The sequence below is a fragment of the Rana temporaria genome, chromosome 1 (genome assembly GCF_905171775.1).
Source record: "Rana temporaria chromosome 1, aRanTem1.1, whole genome shotgun sequence".
NCBI classification, from domain to species: Eukaryota; Metazoa; Chordata; class Amphibia; order Anura; family Ranidae; genus Rana; species Rana temporaria.
In genome coordinates, this window is record NC_053489.1 from 186,496,542 (window position 1) to 186,516,485 (window position 19,944).

At 44.1% G+C, this 19,944-nt stretch overlaps 1 protein-coding gene across 11 annotated transcripts in view; it reads right to left on the minus strand.

Moving 5' to 3' along the window:
• NCOR2 (nuclear receptor corepressor 2) overlaps positions 1-16,452 on the minus strand; it is a 599,120-nt gene extending 582,668 nt beyond the window's left edge. For 6 of the 11 annotated variants that reach the window (XM_040347349.1, XM_040347347.1, XM_040347353.1 and 3 more), the window contains exon 1: positions 16,075-16,451. The gene's annotated coding sequence lies outside the window, so the exon portion shown is untranslated. Of the gene's footprint in view, positions 1-16,074 lie in introns of all 11 variants that reach the window. The other 5 variants (XM_040347359.1, XM_040347358.1, XM_040347356.1 and 2 more) reach the window with 2 other exon arrangements.
• Positions 16,453-19,944: the final 3,492 nt, after the last annotated feature.

Genomic DNA, 19,944 nt, shown 5'->3' on the forward strand with positions numbered 1-19,944 from the left:
CCAGCAGCCAGACTCCTGGCCCCAGCAGCCCAGCTCCAACAGCCGGCCCCTTGGCCCCAGCAGCCAGACTCCTGGACCAGCAGCCCAGCTCCAGCAGCCAGACCCCAGCTCCAGCAGCCAGACCCCAGCAACATTAGCCCAGCCCCAGCATTTGTGATTAGGCTGCATTTCATTGGGCACTGGTATGGCTGCATTTCATGGGCACTGGTATAGCTGCATTATATTGGGGGGGGGGGGGCGTCACCGCGAAGCGTCACCTCCATGAAATTCGTTTTTGAAGGTTGGGATGTCTGTGTATGCTACAAATTTTTGGTAAATATCTCAATAAGCGTATATTAATTGGTTTGCGCAAAAGTTATAGCGTCTAAAAAAAAAAAAATAGGGGATAGATTTATGGCATTTTTATTATTTCTTACTAGTAATGGCGGCAATCTGAGATTGAGTGGGACTGCGACATTGCGGCAGACAGATCTGACACTTTTTTGGGCCCATTGACATTTATACAGTGATTATAACTAAAAAGAGCCACTGATTACTGTATAAATGTCACTGGCAGGGAAGGGGTTAACACTAAGGGTGATCAAGGGGTTAAGTGTTCCCTAGGGAGGTGTTTCTAACTGTGGGGGGAGTGTACTGACGAGAGAGAGAGAGAGAGAGAGAGAGAGAGAGAGAGAGAGAGAGAGAGAGAGAGAGAGAGAGAGAGAGAGAGAGAGAGAGAGAGAGAGAGAGAGAGAGAGAGAGAGAGAGAGAGATCGCTGTTCCTGATCACTAGGAACAGCAGATCTCTCTCTATTCCCCTGTCAGAAAGGGGATCTGTTTGTTTACATTCACAGATCCCGTTCTGCCTCTCTGTGAAGTGATCGCGGGTGGCCGGCGGACATCGCGGCCACTGGTCACGTGCATCAGCTCCGGTGGGGTGCGCACGCCTCCTATCGCTCTTATAATCGGCCGACGTACACCTACGGAGATTCGTGCCAACCTGCCGCAGTATGATAGCGGCTGCTCGGCAAGTGGTCAAATTGCATCTATAGTAAAGTCGTATATTTATATTATTTGAAGCCTACACTGAAAATTGGCCTGCGCAGGCGGGGGTGAATGTGCCCAGTATTGAAGCGGTTAATAAGCATTACAGAACATTCTAGTAACGCAAACCATATATTAACTAGATTAGATTCGGCTTCCAAACCACCTATGTTAATGGATTTTGTAGCATTTGCATGACATTAACACATCTTCCAGGAACCCAGCCACATAAAACAATTCATTAGAAGGATAAAAAGATCACATGTTCCTATCCATGGTCTATTAATTCAGGGCTATATAAATATCCTTAGAGCTGAGAAATACGGAAAGCAGATCTTTGTAACAACAGAGCGTACTGAGAGCTCGTTATAGCTTCTAAGTAATTGCAGAACTTTATGGCTCGGCATGTATATTACATTTTGTCATTTATTTGGACAAATGTGAACCCCTAATTCACACCTAAAGCATAAAAAACAGGTCTGAATGCGAAGCCTAATATTTTCTAAGCTTCCACTTAGGCTGGTGGCTAAAAAAAGGAATGTGTCAGCAATGCAATATTTTAAGAGGCTGAATGCACAACAAATAACGTGATTGACAAAGATATGCAATTCGCAGAGCGTTCTGTTCCAAAGTACATAAAATACTGTCAATATATTTACAACTTGTCTGAAAATGTGGGAAGATGGGCAAGACCCATGTGTCAAGTGGATTTTATCTAGTCAAATGTGAATTATGAACCGGCATAATGAAAAAAGGCACCGATATATTTCAGAAGGCGGGGGAAGATAATCTCAATAAAGCACAAGTTCTAGTGTCAGAAGATTGATATGCAAAGTGCTTAGTATCAGATGTCAGGAGAGGCAGACACAACTAGATCTACATTCCAATGGAAGCTTGGGAAATATTTAACCACTTAAGACCCGGACCAAAAAGGACCTGGACAGTTTTTGCGATTCGGCACTGCGTCGCTTAAACTGACAGTTGTGCGACGTGGCTCCCAAACAAAATTGGCGTCCTTTTTTCCCCACAAATAGAGCTTTCTTTTGGTGGTATTTGATCACCTCTGCCATTTTTATTTTTTGCGCTATAAACAAAAATAGAGCGACAATTTTGAAAAAAAGTCAATATTTTTTACTTTTTTCAATAATAAAATATCCCCCAAAAATATATAAAACATTTTTTTTCCTCAGTTTAGGCCGATACGTATTCTTCTACCTATTTTTTTTTTTTTTTTTAACCAAAATCGCAATAAGCGTTTATCGATTGGTTTGCGCAAAATTTATAGCGTTTACAAAAAAGGGGATAGTTTTATTGCATTTTTGTTGTTTATTTTTTTTTACTACTAATGGCGGCGATCAGCGATTTTTTTCGTGACTGCGACATTATGGCGGACACTTCGGACAATTTTGACACATTTTTGGGACCATTGTCATTTTCACAGCAAAAAATGCATTTGAAATGCATTGTTTACTGTGAAAATGACAGTTGCAGTTTGGGAGGTAACCACAAGGGGGCGCTGATGGGGTTATATATGACCTCATTTGTGTTTCTAACTGTAGGGGGGTGTGGCTGTGACTCATCGATTGTGTATCCCTTTAAAAGGGAACACACGATCGATGTCAGCGCCACAGTGAAGAACGGTGAAGCTGCGATCGGGTCTGCGAGTCCCGCGGTCACGGAGCTTCGGACCGGTTCGCACGTGCGACCCTACGACTGGGCTTAAAGAGCCACGTATGTGGGTCTGCCATTCTGCCGACGTATATCGCCGTGAATGGGTCTTTAAGTGGTTAACCCCAGGCCTGCCGGAGGAAGTATTCTGCTTTACACGCTTCTGCAGGACTTTCAGTTTGGGGCTGCAGTCAAGTTCAGATTCAACATGTCTAAAATAAAGGCCCGTAAACACGCTCAGACTTTCTGATGGGAGTTGTGTGATGGCAGGATGTTGTCGGATAATCTGACCGTTTGTACGCTCCATCAGACAATTGTTGTCCGATTTTCCGACAACAAATTTGGGATAGCATGCTTTCAAATTTTCCGACACAAGTGGTGTCGGATTATCCAATCGTGTGTACAAAAGTCTGTCGGAAAAAAAATCCAAAGTACAAACACGCATGCTCCGAACCAAAGCTAACCATAAGACAACATTAGCAGAAGTTGCCCAAAGGGTGGTGCTAAAGAGCTAAAAAAAAAACAGTTTTGAGTTTGTTGGCCAACAATTCTTTTCGGTTTGTATGCAATACAGGTTCACCTTCGGACAAAGGTCCTAAACTTTGTCCGCCAAAATTCCGGTCATGTGTACAAGGCTTAAAAGTGAAAATTCCTTTGCTTTTGATGGCCTCTTTCAAAACCAACCAAAACTAGAGAACTTTCACAAGCGCTCCAGAAGCACAGATGGAATGCTGAATAAGGAAGTTGAGTCCATAATGGCCTTTATCATAATTCGCCTTCATTTTAAAAAAGGAAAATGTGGATGCCATGGGCAACACAAAGGTTTTCCTTTATTGCAATTTTTATAAATAAAATAATTAGATCAATTAATAAAATATTCTTAGTTTACAAAATGAAAATCAGGTGCCTTGGCAGCCATACAAAAAAGTTGGTCCACTGGCATGTAAACTTTGGCAAGCTTTTTACCAGTGTAGGGGGCTTACTTCCTAGGTCATGCCATGTAACAATAGTCACTTCAGTTTAGAATATGAATACTTGCTGCGTATCTAGACTGCCAAGAAAGCAGGGTGGGTAACAGCGGTATAGAAATTGAAGGAAAAAAAGCAGAACATGTAAGCAGTCAAAGCGGTAAGGTACTGTGCTTCCTTTATATACAGCAGAGCTTCCCCCTCTTGAACAACTTTGCCCCAATTAATTGCTGATACCTTTACATTTACTGTTTGGATATTGCCTTTTAGTGCAGAGTTTGACAAATTTGCTTGGAATCTAGGAGCCAGCTAAAAAAGTTAGGAGCCAAAAAATGCACCCCGTCCCGCCAAGCTCACGCGCAGAAGCGAACGCATACGTGAGTAGCGCCCGCATATGTAAACGGTATTCAAACCACACGTGAGGTATCGTCGCGATTGGTAGAGCGAGAGCAATAATTCTAGCCCTAGACCTCCTCTGTAACGCAAAACATGCAACCTGTAGAATTTTTTAAACGTTGCCTATGGAGATTTTAAAGGGTAAAAATTTGTCGCCGTTCCACGTGCGGATGCAATTTTGAAGCGTGACATGTTGGGTATCAATTTACTTGGCGTAACATTATCTTTCAAAATATAAAAAAAAAAAAATTGGGCTAATTTTACTGTTGTCTTATTTTTTAATTAAAAAAAGTGTATTTTTTTCCCCAAAAAAAAAGTGCGCTTGTAAGACCGCTGCGCAAATACGGTGTGACAGAAAGTATTGCAACAACCACCATTTTATTCTCTAGGGTGTTAGAATAAAAAAATATATATAATGTTTGGGGGGTTCTAATTAGAGGGAAGGAGATGGCAGTGAAAACAGTGAAACACACAGAACTGCTGTTTTGCTAATTGTAATGTAATGTAACCTGTAATGTCAACGACCACCACAAGATGGTGCCAGATCACAGAAGGAAGCTGAGGCCTGCAGAAGGCCGCAAACCTGCCGGGGGGTTCCCTGTTGATACCAGGTTACCATAACAAGGCACTAACTTCCGCCAATGCTGCCATTGTTATGGTAACTTGCTATCAACAATGCAAGGCGCACAGTGTCTTCACTGTGTAGCCGCGAGAACAGGAGGTGCATGCTGGGTAGCCAGCTGCATGAGAACAAGTATATCAGTGCCGGCTTCACATGCCCACACCAACAATGGCCACAACCAGAAAGTCATAAGATTTTCTTTTTGTTTGTGGCAAGTAAATATTGCAAAAAACACACAGAACTGTGGCCCAAGTAGAAGCAGCGACTTGGTAGGGATCAGATTTTGTTATATCAAATTATGATCTCAGACTGCAGCTCCTCTTTAACCACTTGCCGGCCGGCCACAGTACATATACTGCGGTAGGTCGGATCTATTGCACGAAACATACCTGTACATTGTTTTTATGCAATAGCCAGCGGGGGAGCCAATCGGCGGATCCGCTGACCACCCACAATCTCTCCCCAGAGAGACAGTATGGTGGTCTGCCCATGTAAACAAGGCAGATTGCCGTCCTGTCAGGGATGAACAGAGTGATCTTGTGTTTCAGCTAAGCAGGAACATGGATATCTCTGTTGATCCAGTGAGTCCATCCCCCACAGTTAGAAAGCATCCCCTAGAGACACAGTTATCTCTTTGATCGCCCCTGGTGTTAACCCATTTCCTGCCAGTGTCAATGTATATTTTTAGCACTGATCACTGTAATGTCACTCGTTCCCAAATAAAAATGATCAAAAGTGTCAGTTAGGTGTCTGATTTGTCTGCCACAATGTCGCAGTCACTCTAAAAATTGCTGATTGCCGTCATTACTAGTAAAAAAATAAATACAAATGCCATAAAAATATCCCATAGTTTGTAGACACGATAACTTTTCCGCAAACCAATTAATATACGCTTATTGGCATTTCTATTTACCAAAAATATGTAGCAGAATACATATTGGCCTAAATTGATGAACACATTTTTATATTTTTTTTACATTTGGGTACATTTATAGCAGAAAGTAAAAATGGGCTGAAGTCGTTAATCATAGACCAGCCTTTACCAACCAGGATTGCTTCAGAAATTGCTAGGGGTCCCTTGAACAATAAGCAGTGGATTGACCTCTTGCTTGATACTGCTTGCATAATTCTGAGGCCAACATCAATGGGTAAATCAGGTGACTAGTGGCGCTCCTCTTCTTTTCTCTCACACCTGACAAAAATCATATTTTACCTATCTCTAATGCCGCGTACACACAATCGTATTCCCGATGGAATAAAATCCGATGGAATTTTTTGTCAGAATTCCGATGAAGCTGACTTCAGTTCAATGCTTCCGAGCATGCGTCGACTTGATTCTGAGCATGCATGGATTTTTCTCCGATACAGTTCCACACAGATGATCGGAATCTCATGTTATATTTTTTTTACACGGATGGAAAAAAGTCAGATGGGGCCCACACATAATCGATTTTTACGATGAAAAAAGTCCATCAGACTTTTTTCATAGGAAAAACCGATCGTGTGTACATGGCATTAGAGTAGTAGTTTTCCAAACTACCATAAATGTAAGGAAGGAAGAATTCTTCCTCCCACTGACCACCAATGCAAGGGGCAAAAAAAAAAAAAAAAAAGGGATCAGTCTTTGAGTGACAGCTACAGCTAGGATGCACATTCCTTATTTTTTGTTATATCTATCTACAACACTATAAAGTATTGTAACCTGTCAAGCAAAAGTTCCCTGAGGTCTAAAAATTATTCAAGGGTTCCCATTTTGTAAAAGGCTGCCCTAGACTAATTGGAAATTAAAGGAGTATAGTAATAACTTGGTTTAAAGGGGAGTTCCAGCCAATTTGTATGTTTATTAAAAGTCAGCAGCTACAAAAAGTGTAGCTGCTGGCTTTTAATAAACAGACACTTACCTGCTCCAGCGACGCGCCGGCCGGGGCTCCGCTCCTCTCCCCCCTCCCCGGCCGGCGTCTTCATTCTCAGTGTGGGCACCCGGACGTGACAGCTTTCGGCTTCACGGCCAGGCACCCACTGCGCATGCGCGAGCGGCACTGCGCATGCGTGAGCGGCGCGGCCCGGCGCTGCGCCGTGTAATTGGCCAGGAGATCGCCTAGGACCTGTGATGTGTCCTAGGCGATCGCCTACAGCAGCCCCTTCCTGTAGGCGATTAAGCTTGGTCGCCTACAGGAAGGAGGAAGTGGGACAGGAAGTCCCACTCTTCCTGAAGCCCCCACTCCCCCCCAAAAAAATTACATGCCAAATGTGGCATGTAAGGGGGTGAGGAGTGGGATAAGCGGAAGTTCAAATTTGGGTGGAACTCCTCTTTAAGGCAGGGTTGTCCAATCTTTTGACCTTCCGAGGCCACATTGGAAGAAGAGGAATTGACTTTGACAACACATAGAATACACTAACAATAAGGATAGCGGATGAGCAGAAAAGGGCAGTCAGATCACAAGTTAACGATCATTGATAGAAGGCTTTGGATATCTATGTATATCCTTTTCCATCCTTGTAAAGCATGGGTCTTCAAACTACGGCCCTCCAGGTGTTCAGGAACTACATTTCCCATCATGCCTAGTCATGTCTGTGAATGTCAGTGTGTTACAATGCCTCATGGGATGTGTAGTTCTACAACAGCTGTAGGGCCGTAGTTTGAGGATCCCTGTTGTAAAGTTTCATTACCTCGTTACGCAGCTCTTTTGACTGTTCTTTTCTACCTCCTCATGGATCAGTGTCTAGCCTGCTTAGTGCATCCATGTGAGAGCTAAAAAATTCATTGACTATTTATACACAGACACTAATTGTGATATAAAAAGCCACAAATGTGGGAAATTAACCTTTAATTGCCATTTTAACCTGTGTGTGCCACATTTTGTGTCTGCACCAAGGCCAAACATTCCAGGGTATGTAAACTTTTCATCAGGGTCATTTGGCTAGTTTCTGTTGTCATTAGGATTTAAAAAGAATAAACACAGTTGATTTATTTTACTCACTGAAGCCATTTATAATCAATGTTTTTGCGTTATTCATATTCTCTGGCCAAGAAATCAAATTCTGCCAGGGTATGTACACCTATGAGCACAACTGTACAGCTATCACATAATCAATATACAGCCTGTCTGCAGGAAAACATAAGCATGAGCTTCTATTTCTTTGCTACTGGTGAGATGTTCAAAATGAATAAAAACAGCCTTTGGAATACAGAATAAAAAAAAAAAAAAAAAAAAATCCATAAAATTGTCATACAAATATATACAGTGTTTGAAATTAAATCTATTATTATTTTGTGGAAATAACATGGTGTGGGCGGATTTCTGCCAGTCACAGGCTGTCACGCCCCTCCTGACCGTTTCTTAGAATAAGAAGCCTCCATCAATCTACATGCAATATCCCACCCCCATTGTGTTTAGCTGGTTAGTGGGCATGGAGGAGGAGGGAGTGGGCTGCCATTCACTGTGTATACGCCCACATGTGTGACTCTATAGTCACATGGGCTGCTCAAATGTGATAGGGAGGAAATGCTCAGCATAGACACTCACTGAAAACTGAGAATGTGCAACTGCAAAATCTTTAGTTGAAGTGGGGACTTGGAAAGGAGGTGAAGAAAGAGCAGCAGGGTCAGTTTTGTTTTGCAGAATACAGAAAATGAATCCCATAGTGATTAAGTGAGTATTACACCATTTATTAATATTCTTTTGTATATATATATATATATATATATATATATATATATATATATATATATATAGTGACACTTTAACGTTTATATATAGCGATACCTCCAAATAGAACACACACCCGGGTGTGACTCTAGTCCCGCTAGTTTCCAAATACATCCTCTTTGTACGCAGCAGCTCAGCAATGTCTTCCTGCACAAGGTCCATTTGACCTGATTTCAGTATGTCACCATGTGACATGGAGGAACGTGACATTCTCTATTGTCATGGCACTGTGGGCAGACGTTTTCACACCAAAGGTAACTGCAGCCTTAAGCAGGATCTGAAAAAGTCAAATTACTTTTCCACAAAAATGCTGACAGCTCATCTTTGCAATGCAGGTTACTGAGATAGCATCTTTGGCAGTTGCATCTTTGGCAGTTGTCCTTGCTGCTCTAAGAGTTAGGATTCATCTGTACACTGGATGAATTCCCAGCAAGGCAAAGCCTTTATTCCATTAAAACAGAAATGGGTACAGAGTGTCTCTTGTGTAATCAAAAATCTAACCTGTTAATTAACAAAGCACTTGTGTTCCCGAACAGGGACAGCATCACGGAGGACATGGCTTACGGCGGTTAAAGAAAATCTATTATGAAAATTTCCAATTTTGTTTCACACAGATGGTAATTTCAATAAAACTATATCGTTTTTTTTCATCAGTGAAATATAACACCACATGTGGTGGCATTCAAACATACGCTTGGGCCTATTAACCAATAGCGCAGTTTAGGCCTTGTGCAAAAGAAAGTGCGTTACCCATGGCAACCAGATTACAGTTATAATAATACAGAATTTAAATAGGGCCAACAGTTTGTATAGCCCTTTACAAAATAACAGTACATTTACAATACAATCCAATGCAATAGGGCCCTGTCCATAAGAGCTTATGATCTAAAACAGTGGTCATCAACTCGTCAATCCCACGGGTAGGTGATAGGTAGACCGAAAACGGGTCTGCGCCGCCGAACCCACCTCCTACCGCTATGCTAGCTGCCGGTCTTTGCAATCAGCCTCCTCTACCGAGCCGTCGGTCCTCCTTCCTCCCTCCCCACCTGCCTCCTCCAGAGGCAGCAGAGCACAGCAAAAGACGTGAGGGGGGGGGTCAGAGGAACTGGCCGAGTTAACTTTTCTACTTAACCCGCAGGTGATTGGTTGCTTAGGACCTTGCAACCAATCACCTACTTGTTAATTTGAAAAGTCACTCGGCCAGTTCCTGCTCCCACCCCCTGAACTGTGATGCTTCTCGGTCTCATGTGCACAGGCAAGATGCAATGTAATGCTACCTGCTGTAATGGGAGGGGAGAGGACACTACTGTGTGGGTGTGGATGGGGGGGTAATGTGAAGGGGACAGTGGACACTGCTATGGGAGAGAAGGAGGGGGGGGGGACACGTGTGTGTGTTAGGCCTCAGTCCCACAAGGCGGATCCGTCAGCAGCGTCTGCCAGCTCAGCGGAAGATCTCTCCATTGATCTCCGCTGAGCTGGCGGATGACAGGTCCCTCTCTGCTCACTGAGCGGGGAGGGGCTTGTCGAGTGCCGCTGCTTGTCTATGGAGATCGGACGAAAACGGACAGCATGTCCGTTTTCATCAGGTCTCACCAATCCGATAGGACAGGTGGCAACGTATTGTCATACGTCTGATTTTAGCGGATCAGATCGGATGTCAGCAGACATGATCACCGCTAACATCCGATGCTCCATAGACTTACATGGAGCACCCGTTCTTGTCCGCCGAAAAAACTGACAGGCGGACCTAAATGGTGAAAGAGGCCTTAGTGTTAATGTGAAGGGGACAGTGGACACTGCTATGAGCCTATAGCAGTGTCCGTTACCACCCTTCACATTACCTACTATTCACCCCCCAAATCTCTGCATTCCGAGCGCAATGCACTCCTGATCCCTGCATTCTGGTGTGAACCGGGCCCGACAACAGGAAACTACCCGGCGATCTTTGACGTCATCAGTGTTGTTCAAGTAGATCTCCATCTCTATAAGGTTGCCTACACTGATCTAAAATAAATAAATAAATAAATAAATAAATAAATAAATAAATAAATAAATAAATAAATAAATAAATAAATATATATATATATATAAATATATATATATATATATATATATATATATATATATATATATATATATATATATATATATCTTGGGGACTTCCAGGTCACCAGAATTAGTGTCCCCAATGAAAGATTTCCCCACCTCTATTAATTTAAATTAAATTAAAAAATGTTTTCCTCAGTTTAGGCCGATGCGTATTGTTGTACATAATTTCCAGGTTTCGCGGCTGCGAAGCTTCGGACCGGGTCGCGAGAGCGCCACCGAGCTTGCAACTCATGGCTGGGCTCTTAAAGAAGACGTATATATACGTCCATGTGCCCAGCCGTGCCATTCTGTCGACGTATATAGTCGTGCGGTGGTCCTTGAGTGCTTAAACGTGTTAAACAACAAGTGTCAAAAATAGGCTCGATCCTTAAGTGATTAAAGTCTTCATCCCATCAAGAGGTGCCCTTTAGGTCACAAATGATAATGAGGCGGGTACATTCCTATGGTCTGTAGACACATGATGGGCCTGCTGAAAATGAATTGGTAACAAATCACAGCAATCACCAAAACTGTACACATAGGTGTAAACAGGCCCTTAAAGATACTACTTTTTCTAGTCCCTTACATCCATACCCCCTCTATGTAGTAATCCGTCAGGAACTTCAATGCTGAGCAAACAACTTGAAGTGACATCGGTGTGGACAGCTCGCCATCACAAATAGTTCTTCCAGTAGTTTTCACACACTACAAGAGACAGTCTTTAACACTTGATATTCCATACACTAGTAAATGCAAGTTCAGTAACACATATAAACAGAAAAATTCATCTGCCTAGCTAATATATTGTTAAAAAGCAGACATAAAAGTTGACCCTTGTATAGGTGTGTGCAGCCTATTGCATTAGGGTGTGCACTCCAAAGCTCAAACATATGTGCGTGTGTATATACATACATACATACACACACACACACGTGTCAGTAGAGCAGTGGACGGTGTCATTGGGGCAGAGATTGGCGTCAGTAGGTTAGTGGACGGTGTCGGTAGTTTTTATTATTTAATTTTTGACGTTATTTTCCTCATTTTGTTTTAGGAGCCCCATTAGGGGGCTTTGGTGAAATATCAGGGGGACTCTGCACCACCCAGGGTGATTAGGGTGTGCCCAGGCACACCTGGCACACACCTATGGGCCCTTGTACACAATCACAAGACTGCTGACTTGATATCAATGCTGTAAGCATTCGGAACGTTTGGCCATGGTAAAATACAAGCCTGGAGACAAATAAGATGTACGATTTGATGTACGTGGGTCACGCAGGTCAAAGTCAAACTCCAATATGCCTTTATCTTACATTGAGTGTACATTTACGTTACAATGTGAACCAACATAAATTCCTTACACAAGATAATCCTAATACCCAGTTGTGTTTGGGCTTTCACTGAGAAATGTGGATTACAGTATTAATCATGAAAACAACTATTCTCCAAATACTTTATGCCGTAGTTTAAGGGTCACATAAAGCAAAATCATTAAAAAGGAATATTTTACATGCATTCATAACAGTGGCATATATATATTACATACACTTTGTTTATACACAATTATGAAATACGACCTTTACATAACCATATGAATACAATACACAGAACCATGACATGTGCCCATTGCATGTAAAGAGATGCAGCCCTCCAATCATGCTGGCAGTAGTCCCGTAGTGGCCAACTGTCTCCTAGTTCCAATGACAGTCCTAAATCTTTAGCTGGCCATTCGCCACCATCCATATTAAACAGCGAGGATGGATGAATCTTCAGTGCAGGTGTTCTGTCAAATTAGCCAACTTGCCAAAAACTCCAACCACATAACTTCCGGTTTCTTGAGATTTTGACGAATTGCTGTTTGGATTCAGCACTGACAACTGAATACAGTCCAGTACAGGAATATTTAGCCGTTTTGACTAGGCTAAGGAGGACAAAAAGTTGTTGCCGCCTCGGGTGCGGCCATTTTGTTGGCTAGTATCAGAGCAAAGTAACAGTCTCCGCTCATAATATCGTGCACCGGACTGTATTTCAGTTGTCGGTGTTGTGTCCAAACAGCAATTCGTCAAAATCTGCAATTACTGATGGTTTAAAGCAGGGGTCTCCAATCTTTCTGTCCTTCAGATTTTATGGGGGCCGGACTGTGGTCAATGGGATTAAACAATGCCCCATCATTGGTTTTAGTGGAAGGAATAGTGCCCTATTGATATCGGTGGGAAGAATAGAACCCCATCCTTGATGCCAGTGGGAGGAATAGTGCCCCATCATTGGTGTCAGTTGTGGATAGAATAGTGCCCCAAAGGGCCGGATAGAGGCACGCAAAGGGCCACATCTGGCCCCAGGGCCGCAGTTTGGAGACCACTGGTTTAAAGAAACCAGAAGTTAAGTAGGTGGAGTTTGACAAGTTGGCTATTTTGACAGAACACTGGTTACTGTATTCTGACAACTGACACCGTTCCATCAGAATACCAGAACAGTGCCTGTTTTGATTGGATACAGCTGTTGTGTGGCTGAGATTTTCCACCCAGCAACTTCAACAAAAGTCAACTGGAAAAAAACAACTTGACAAGTCGAGTGGTGCTGACAGGTCCACTTGCCAAACAAATTTCCTCCAATTTATCAGGAACCGACCAAAATACGCTCCGTGTATGGCCAGCTTAAGGCTATATTCACACCAGCTTCCTGCCTTTTGGTTATTTTAGTGCATTAGAAATTATCTGGGACGTATAAACAAACACTATGCTTTCTAACACCAAGTTCTTCATCATTTATATGCATTTAGAGTAGCTAATCTGCCCCAGGACACAAAAAATATTCTATATGTTGTAAACACAGCTAAACTGAATGCACATAATCGCAGGTAAGCGCAAAGTGTGGTTTACATCACGTTAAGCGTCATGTTTTTATATGCATTTAGAAATGTCCTATAAATACAATTAAACACATACAGTATAATAACAGGTTGAGGAATGGGGCCTTCGCTAGACCAAAAAAATGTTTCTCAGCACTGACCAACTCAATTATAAAATCCCACTTTTCTACATTTAGACTGCAATTCACATTTTTATTAAACAACCACAAATAAAAACCAAAGAGAAAACCCATTGGAATGCTAGAACCAGTCATTAGTATATATCTGTGTTCCAGGATCCTTCAATCAGACCTCCCAACTTCCTGAGATGGGGCAGCATAAAGCTCAATGGATATAGGCAAAGGACATGCCCCTGCCCCTCCACCAGTTGCAAAATTAATATGCCCAAAAAAAAAAAAAATTGGTTAGTTAAACCCACAAGTACTTTTTTTTTTAATCATTACTTTCTTTAAAAATCGCTTGTCAAAAAAAAAAATAAAGCTATAATTTAGAGAGTTTGGTGGTCAGCAGATTCCTGCGGCTTGCGGCACACTTGTGTGCAATCAGTTGCGGCTGCTCGGCCTAGTTTTATCCAGAACTGGTCATCTGTCCCTAGTCACAGGTAACAGCTGGATGTGGAGATACATAGGAACAGCAATGGAAATCCCTAACTCCTGTCAGCCTGTTATTGCTTTGTACAGGCTAAGAAACCACAGGAATCGCATGATGGCCCTGATCATAAAAGTATAAATGAGACCTAATGGGGGGGGGGGGGGATGTACAACTTAGAAGGAACGAGGGGAAACTAGGATGGGGACAGGGACAACCGAGAAGTAGATAGGGACAACCAAGAACTCAGAAGGAATGAGGGACAACTGAGAAGGAACAAGGAGGCAACGAAGCCAAAATAAGAGCAACTGAGAAGGATGAACAACTGAGAATCAGATGGAGCAAGGGGCAACTGAGAAGGGGCAAGAGAGGGACAACCGAGAATTGAGAAGAAAAGAAGAAGGCCAACCAAGAAAGTACGAGGGGCAACCAAAAAGGAGCGAGCCAGGGGCAACCGAGAATTAAGGAGAAAAGAAGGCCAACCAAGAAAATATGAGGGACAACCGAAAAGGAGCCAGCCAGGGGGCAACCGAGAAGGAGCCAGCCAGGGGGCAACCGAGAAGGAGCCAGCCAGGGGGCAACCAAGAAGGAGCCAGCCAGGGGGCAACCGAGAAGGAGCCAGCCAGGGGGCAACCGAGAAGGAGCCAGCCAGGGGGCAACCGAGAAGGAGCCAGCCAGGGGGCAACCGAGAAGGAGCCAGCCAGGGGGCAACCGAGAAGGAGCCAGCCAGGGGGCAACCGAGAAGGAGCCAGCCAGGGGGCAACCGAGAAGGAGCCAGCCAGGGGGCAACCGAGAAGGAGCCAGCCAGGGGGCAACCGAGAAGGAGCCAGCCAGGGGCAACAGAGAAGGAGCGAGCCAGGGGCAACAGAGAAGGAGCGAGCCAGGGGCAACCGAGAATTGAGAAGAAAAGAAGGCCAACCAAGAAAGTACGAGGGAAAACCGAAAAGGAACGAGGGGCAACGGAGAAGAAGCGAGCAAGGGACAACCGAGAAGGAGCGAGGGGCAACAGAGAATTGAGAAGAAAAGAAGGCCAACCAATAAGGAATGAGGGAAAACCTGAGAAGGAACGCTGGACAACTGAGAATCTGAGAAGGAGCAAGGGACAACCAAGAACTGAGAAGAAATGGAGGGACAACTGAGACGAAAAGAAGGCCAACCAAGAAGGAACAAGGGGCAACCAAGTAAGAATGATAGACAACTGAGGAGTGAGGGACAATTCAAGAGCGAGGGACAACCCAAGAACTGAAAAGGCACGAGGGACAACTGAGAAAAACAAGAAGGCCAACCAAGAGGGAAGTAGGGGCAACCAAGACAGAATGATTGACAACTGAGGAGTGAGGGACAATCCTAGAGTGAGGGACAACCCAAGAACTGAAAAGGCATGAGGGACAATCCTAGAGTGAGGAACAATCCTAGAGTGAAGGACAACCCAAGAACTGAAAAGGCATGAGGGACAACTGAGGAAAACAAGAAGGCCAACCAAGAGGGAACTAGGGAGAACCAAGCCCAGAGAAGGAACAAGAGACAAGTGAGAAGGAAAGTCCCTTGTGGGAGGTATGTGGAAAGAGAGTGAGCTGTAAAGTGCTGTCTCAGCATTGCAGTGGCATGCTGGGAGGTGTAGTGGTGAAGTTGAGGCAGGCTGTGTGTACACTAGGCCCGGTGTCATTGCTGTGTGTAGAAGGAAGCTGTGTCACCCAGCTGACAAAGTTGCTATTTCTTGGCAGCTCTGTGCCCCCCTGGAGCCGCATTGCCCTGTGCTCAGCACACCCTCTCCTCCTGAGTGATCTCAGCCCCTTCTACAGGAAGAATAATAATAATAATAATGATGATCGGAGGGTTTGAGCCTGCAGGCCACTCATGAGGAGAAGTTGTAATGTGCGCAGCAGCCAAGACTTTTCCGGCTAATGGAGAGATCACAGAGAGGGGAGAGCGGCCCCAAATCCGGCCACAACTCCACCAATCGTGACTTGTCACCGATCCGTCCTCCGATGTGTGCCCGGCACCCCTCCCCCTCCCCCGTCGTGCACTGATCGCCCGGAGAGCCGCACACATCATCATATTTCCTGATGCAAAGCAGAAGAAAAAAAAAAACATGAAGGCGATGATCCGACAGCCATAGGATCTCGGTGTCAGCTGCAGTCTTACCTCCAGATCCATCATGGCTGTGACCAGCCCCGTGTGATCCCAGGGATCTCCGGACACACACACTGTAGATCCACCCCGATCCCGGCTCTATAAATCCAGCGATCCCTCTTCTCCTCCCCGGGAAGGAAGGATCCGTCTAGAGAAGATGTCTGTCTGGTGCGGCTCCCCTCTGCTCTGCACGGCTTCGGAGAGCAGCAAGTTTGTGATTGTGCTTTGCTTGGCTCCTTCTGTGTCTGTGATTCTGCAAGAGATTGATGGCACCGATCCAGCCAAGGCTTACACCAAACAAATAGCTTTCACATTTCTCCTGCCTGCCGCCTGGGCTTTCCTTAAAGGGACCCGCTCCCTTTTCTGCTCCCTCCTCTACTCACAGTGTACAACACACAGCTCTTCTACTCATAGTGTACAACACACAGCTCCTCTACTCATAGTGTACAACATAGATCACACACAGCTCCTCTACTCATAGTGTACAACATAGATCACACACAGCTCCTCTACTCATAGTGTACAACATAGATCACACACAGCTCCTCTACTCATAGTGTACAACATAGATCACACACAGCTCCTCTACTCATAGTGTACAATATAGATCACACACAGATCCTCTACTCATAGTGTACAACATAGATCACACATAGCTCATAGTGTACAACACAGATCACACACGGCTCCTCTACTCATAGTGTACAACATAGATCACACATAGCTCATAGTGTACAACCCAGATCACACACGGCTCCTCTACTCATAGTGTACAACATAGATCACACATAGCTCATAGTGTACAACCCAGATCACACACGGCTCCTCTACTCATAGTGTACAACATAGATCACACATAGCTCATAGTGTACAACCCAGATCACACACGGCTCGTCTACTCATAGTGTACACACAGACCACACACAGCTCCTCTACTCATAGTTTACAACACAGATCACACACACAGCTCATAGTGTACACACAGATCACACACACAGCTCATAGTGTACACACAGATTACACACACAGCTCCTCTACTCATAGTTTACAACACAGATCACACACACAGCTCATAGTGTACACACAGATCACACACACAGCTCATAGTGTACACACAGATTACACACACAGCTCCTCTACTCATAGTGTACAACACAGATCACACACACAGCTCATAGTGTACACACAGATCACACACACAGCTCCTCTTCTCATAGTGTACACCACAGATCACACACACAGCTCCTCTTCTCATAGTGTACAACACAGATCACACACACAGCTCATAGTGTACACACAGATCACACACACAGCTCCTCTTCTCATAGTGTACACACAGATCACACACACAGCTCCTCTTCTCATAGTGTACAACACAGATCACACACACAGCTCCTCTTCTCATAGTGTACACACAGATCACACACACAGCTCCTCTTCTCATAGTGTACACACAGATCACAAACAGCTCCTCTTCTCATAGTGTACACACAGATCACACACAGCTCCTCTTCTCATAGTGTACAACACAGATCACACACACAGCTCCTCTTCTCATAGTATACACACAGATCACACACACAGCTCCTCTTCTCATAGTGTACACACAGATCACACACACAGCTCCTCTTCTCATAGTGTACAACACAGATCACACACAGCTCCTCTTCTCATAGTGTACACACAGATCACACACAGCTCCTCTACTCATAGTGTACACACAGCTCCTCTACTCATAGTGTACAACACAGATCACACACACAGCTCCTCTTCTCATAGTATACACACAGATCACACACAGCTTCTCTACTCATAGTGTACAACACAGATCACACACAGCTCCTCTTCTCATAGTATACACACAGATCACACACAGCTCATCTTCTCATAGTGTACAACATAGATCACACACAACTCCTCTTCTCATAGTGTACAACACAGATCACACAGAGCCCCTCTACTCATAGTGTACACACAGATCACACACACAGCTCCTCTTCTCATATTGTACAACACACAGGGCCGTCTTTACCGCAGGGCAAATGGGGCAGGTGCCCTGGGCCCTGTCACTGTTGGGGGCCCAAAGCAACCCCCTTTAAAAAAAAAAAAAAAACCCTTTTTTTTATTTATTTTTAAATAATTTTTTTTTTTTTTTTACTATATTTTTTTTTTTATTAAAGGGACACATTTGTTTAGGGGTCCCCAGGGGCCCGGAGGCCCCCAGGGCCCCAGATGGCAACCCTCTATTTTTTATTTTTTATTTTTTTTTTAAATATATTTTTATTTTATTTTTTATTAAAGGGCCAATTTTTTTTAGAGGTCTGGGGGTCCCCAGGGGCCCGTAGTTCCCCAGGGCCCCGGATGACAACCCCGCTTTTTTAATATAAAAAAAACTTTTTTATATATTTCTTTATTTCTTTTATTTATTTATATATATATATATATTAGGGCTGCGCATCTTCACCGGTCTCACGATTCAATGCGATTACGATTATCAAGTCCACGATTCGATTCGATTCGATTCGGCGATGCATCACGATGCATCACGATTGCAGCGCAAGTGCGCATGGCTCTCCCCCCAAAATACTAAAGGAGATGATCAGAGACTGCAGACATGCTACAGGAGATGATCAGAGACTGCGGACATAGTACAGGAGATGATCAGAGACTGCGGACATAGTACAGGAGATGATCAGAGACTGCAGACATAGTACAGGGAGATGATCAGAGACTGCAGATATAGTACAGGAGATGATCAGAGACTGCAGATATAGTACAGGAGATGATCAGAGACTGCAGACATAGTACAGTAGATGATCAGAGACTGCAGACATAGTACAGGAGATGATCAGAGACTGCAGACATGCTACAGGAGATGATCAGAGACTGCAGACATAGTACAGTAGATGATCAGAGACTGCAGACATAGTACAGGGAGATGATCAGAGACTGCAGACATAGTACAGGAGATGATCAGAGACTGCAGACATAGTACAGGAGATGATCAGAGACTGCAGACATAGTACAGGAGATGATCAGAGACTGAAGATATAGTACAGAAGATGATCAGAGACTGCAGATATAGTACAGGAGATGATCAGAGACTGCAGACATGCTACAGGAGATGATCAGAGACTGCAGACATGGTACAGGAGATGATCAGAGACTGCAGACATAGTACAGTAGATGATCAGAGACTGCAGACATAGTACAGTAGATGATCAGAGACTGCAGACATAGTACAGGGAGATGATCAGAGACTGCAGACATAGTACAGGAGATGATCAGAGACTGCAGACATAGTACAGGAGATGATCAGAGACTGCAGACATAGTACAGGAGATGATCAGAGACTGCAGATATAGTACAGAAGATGATCAGAGACTGCAGATATAGTACAGAAGATGATCAGAGACTGCAGATATAGTACAGGAGATGATCAGAGACTGCAGACATGCTACAGGAGATGATCAGAGACTGCAGACATGGTACAGGAGATGATCAGAGACTGCAGACATAGTACAGAAGATGATCAGAGACTGCAGACATAGTACAGGAGATGATCAGAGACTGCAGACATGCTACAGGAGATGATCAGAGACTGCAGACATAGTACAGTAGATGATCAGAGACTGCAGACATGCTACAGGAGATGATCAGAGACTGCAGACATGCTACAGGAGATGATCAGAGACTGCAGACATAGTACAGGAGATGGTCAGAGACTGCAGACATGATACAGGAGATGGTCAGAGACTGCAGACATGCTACAGGAGATGGTCTATATTTCTCCTCCATACAGCCCAGTCCCTGCAGTGACAATGACTTATCACAGGTGACACATCAGATTCCACTACATGCCCGTACCCCCCCTGTGTCCCC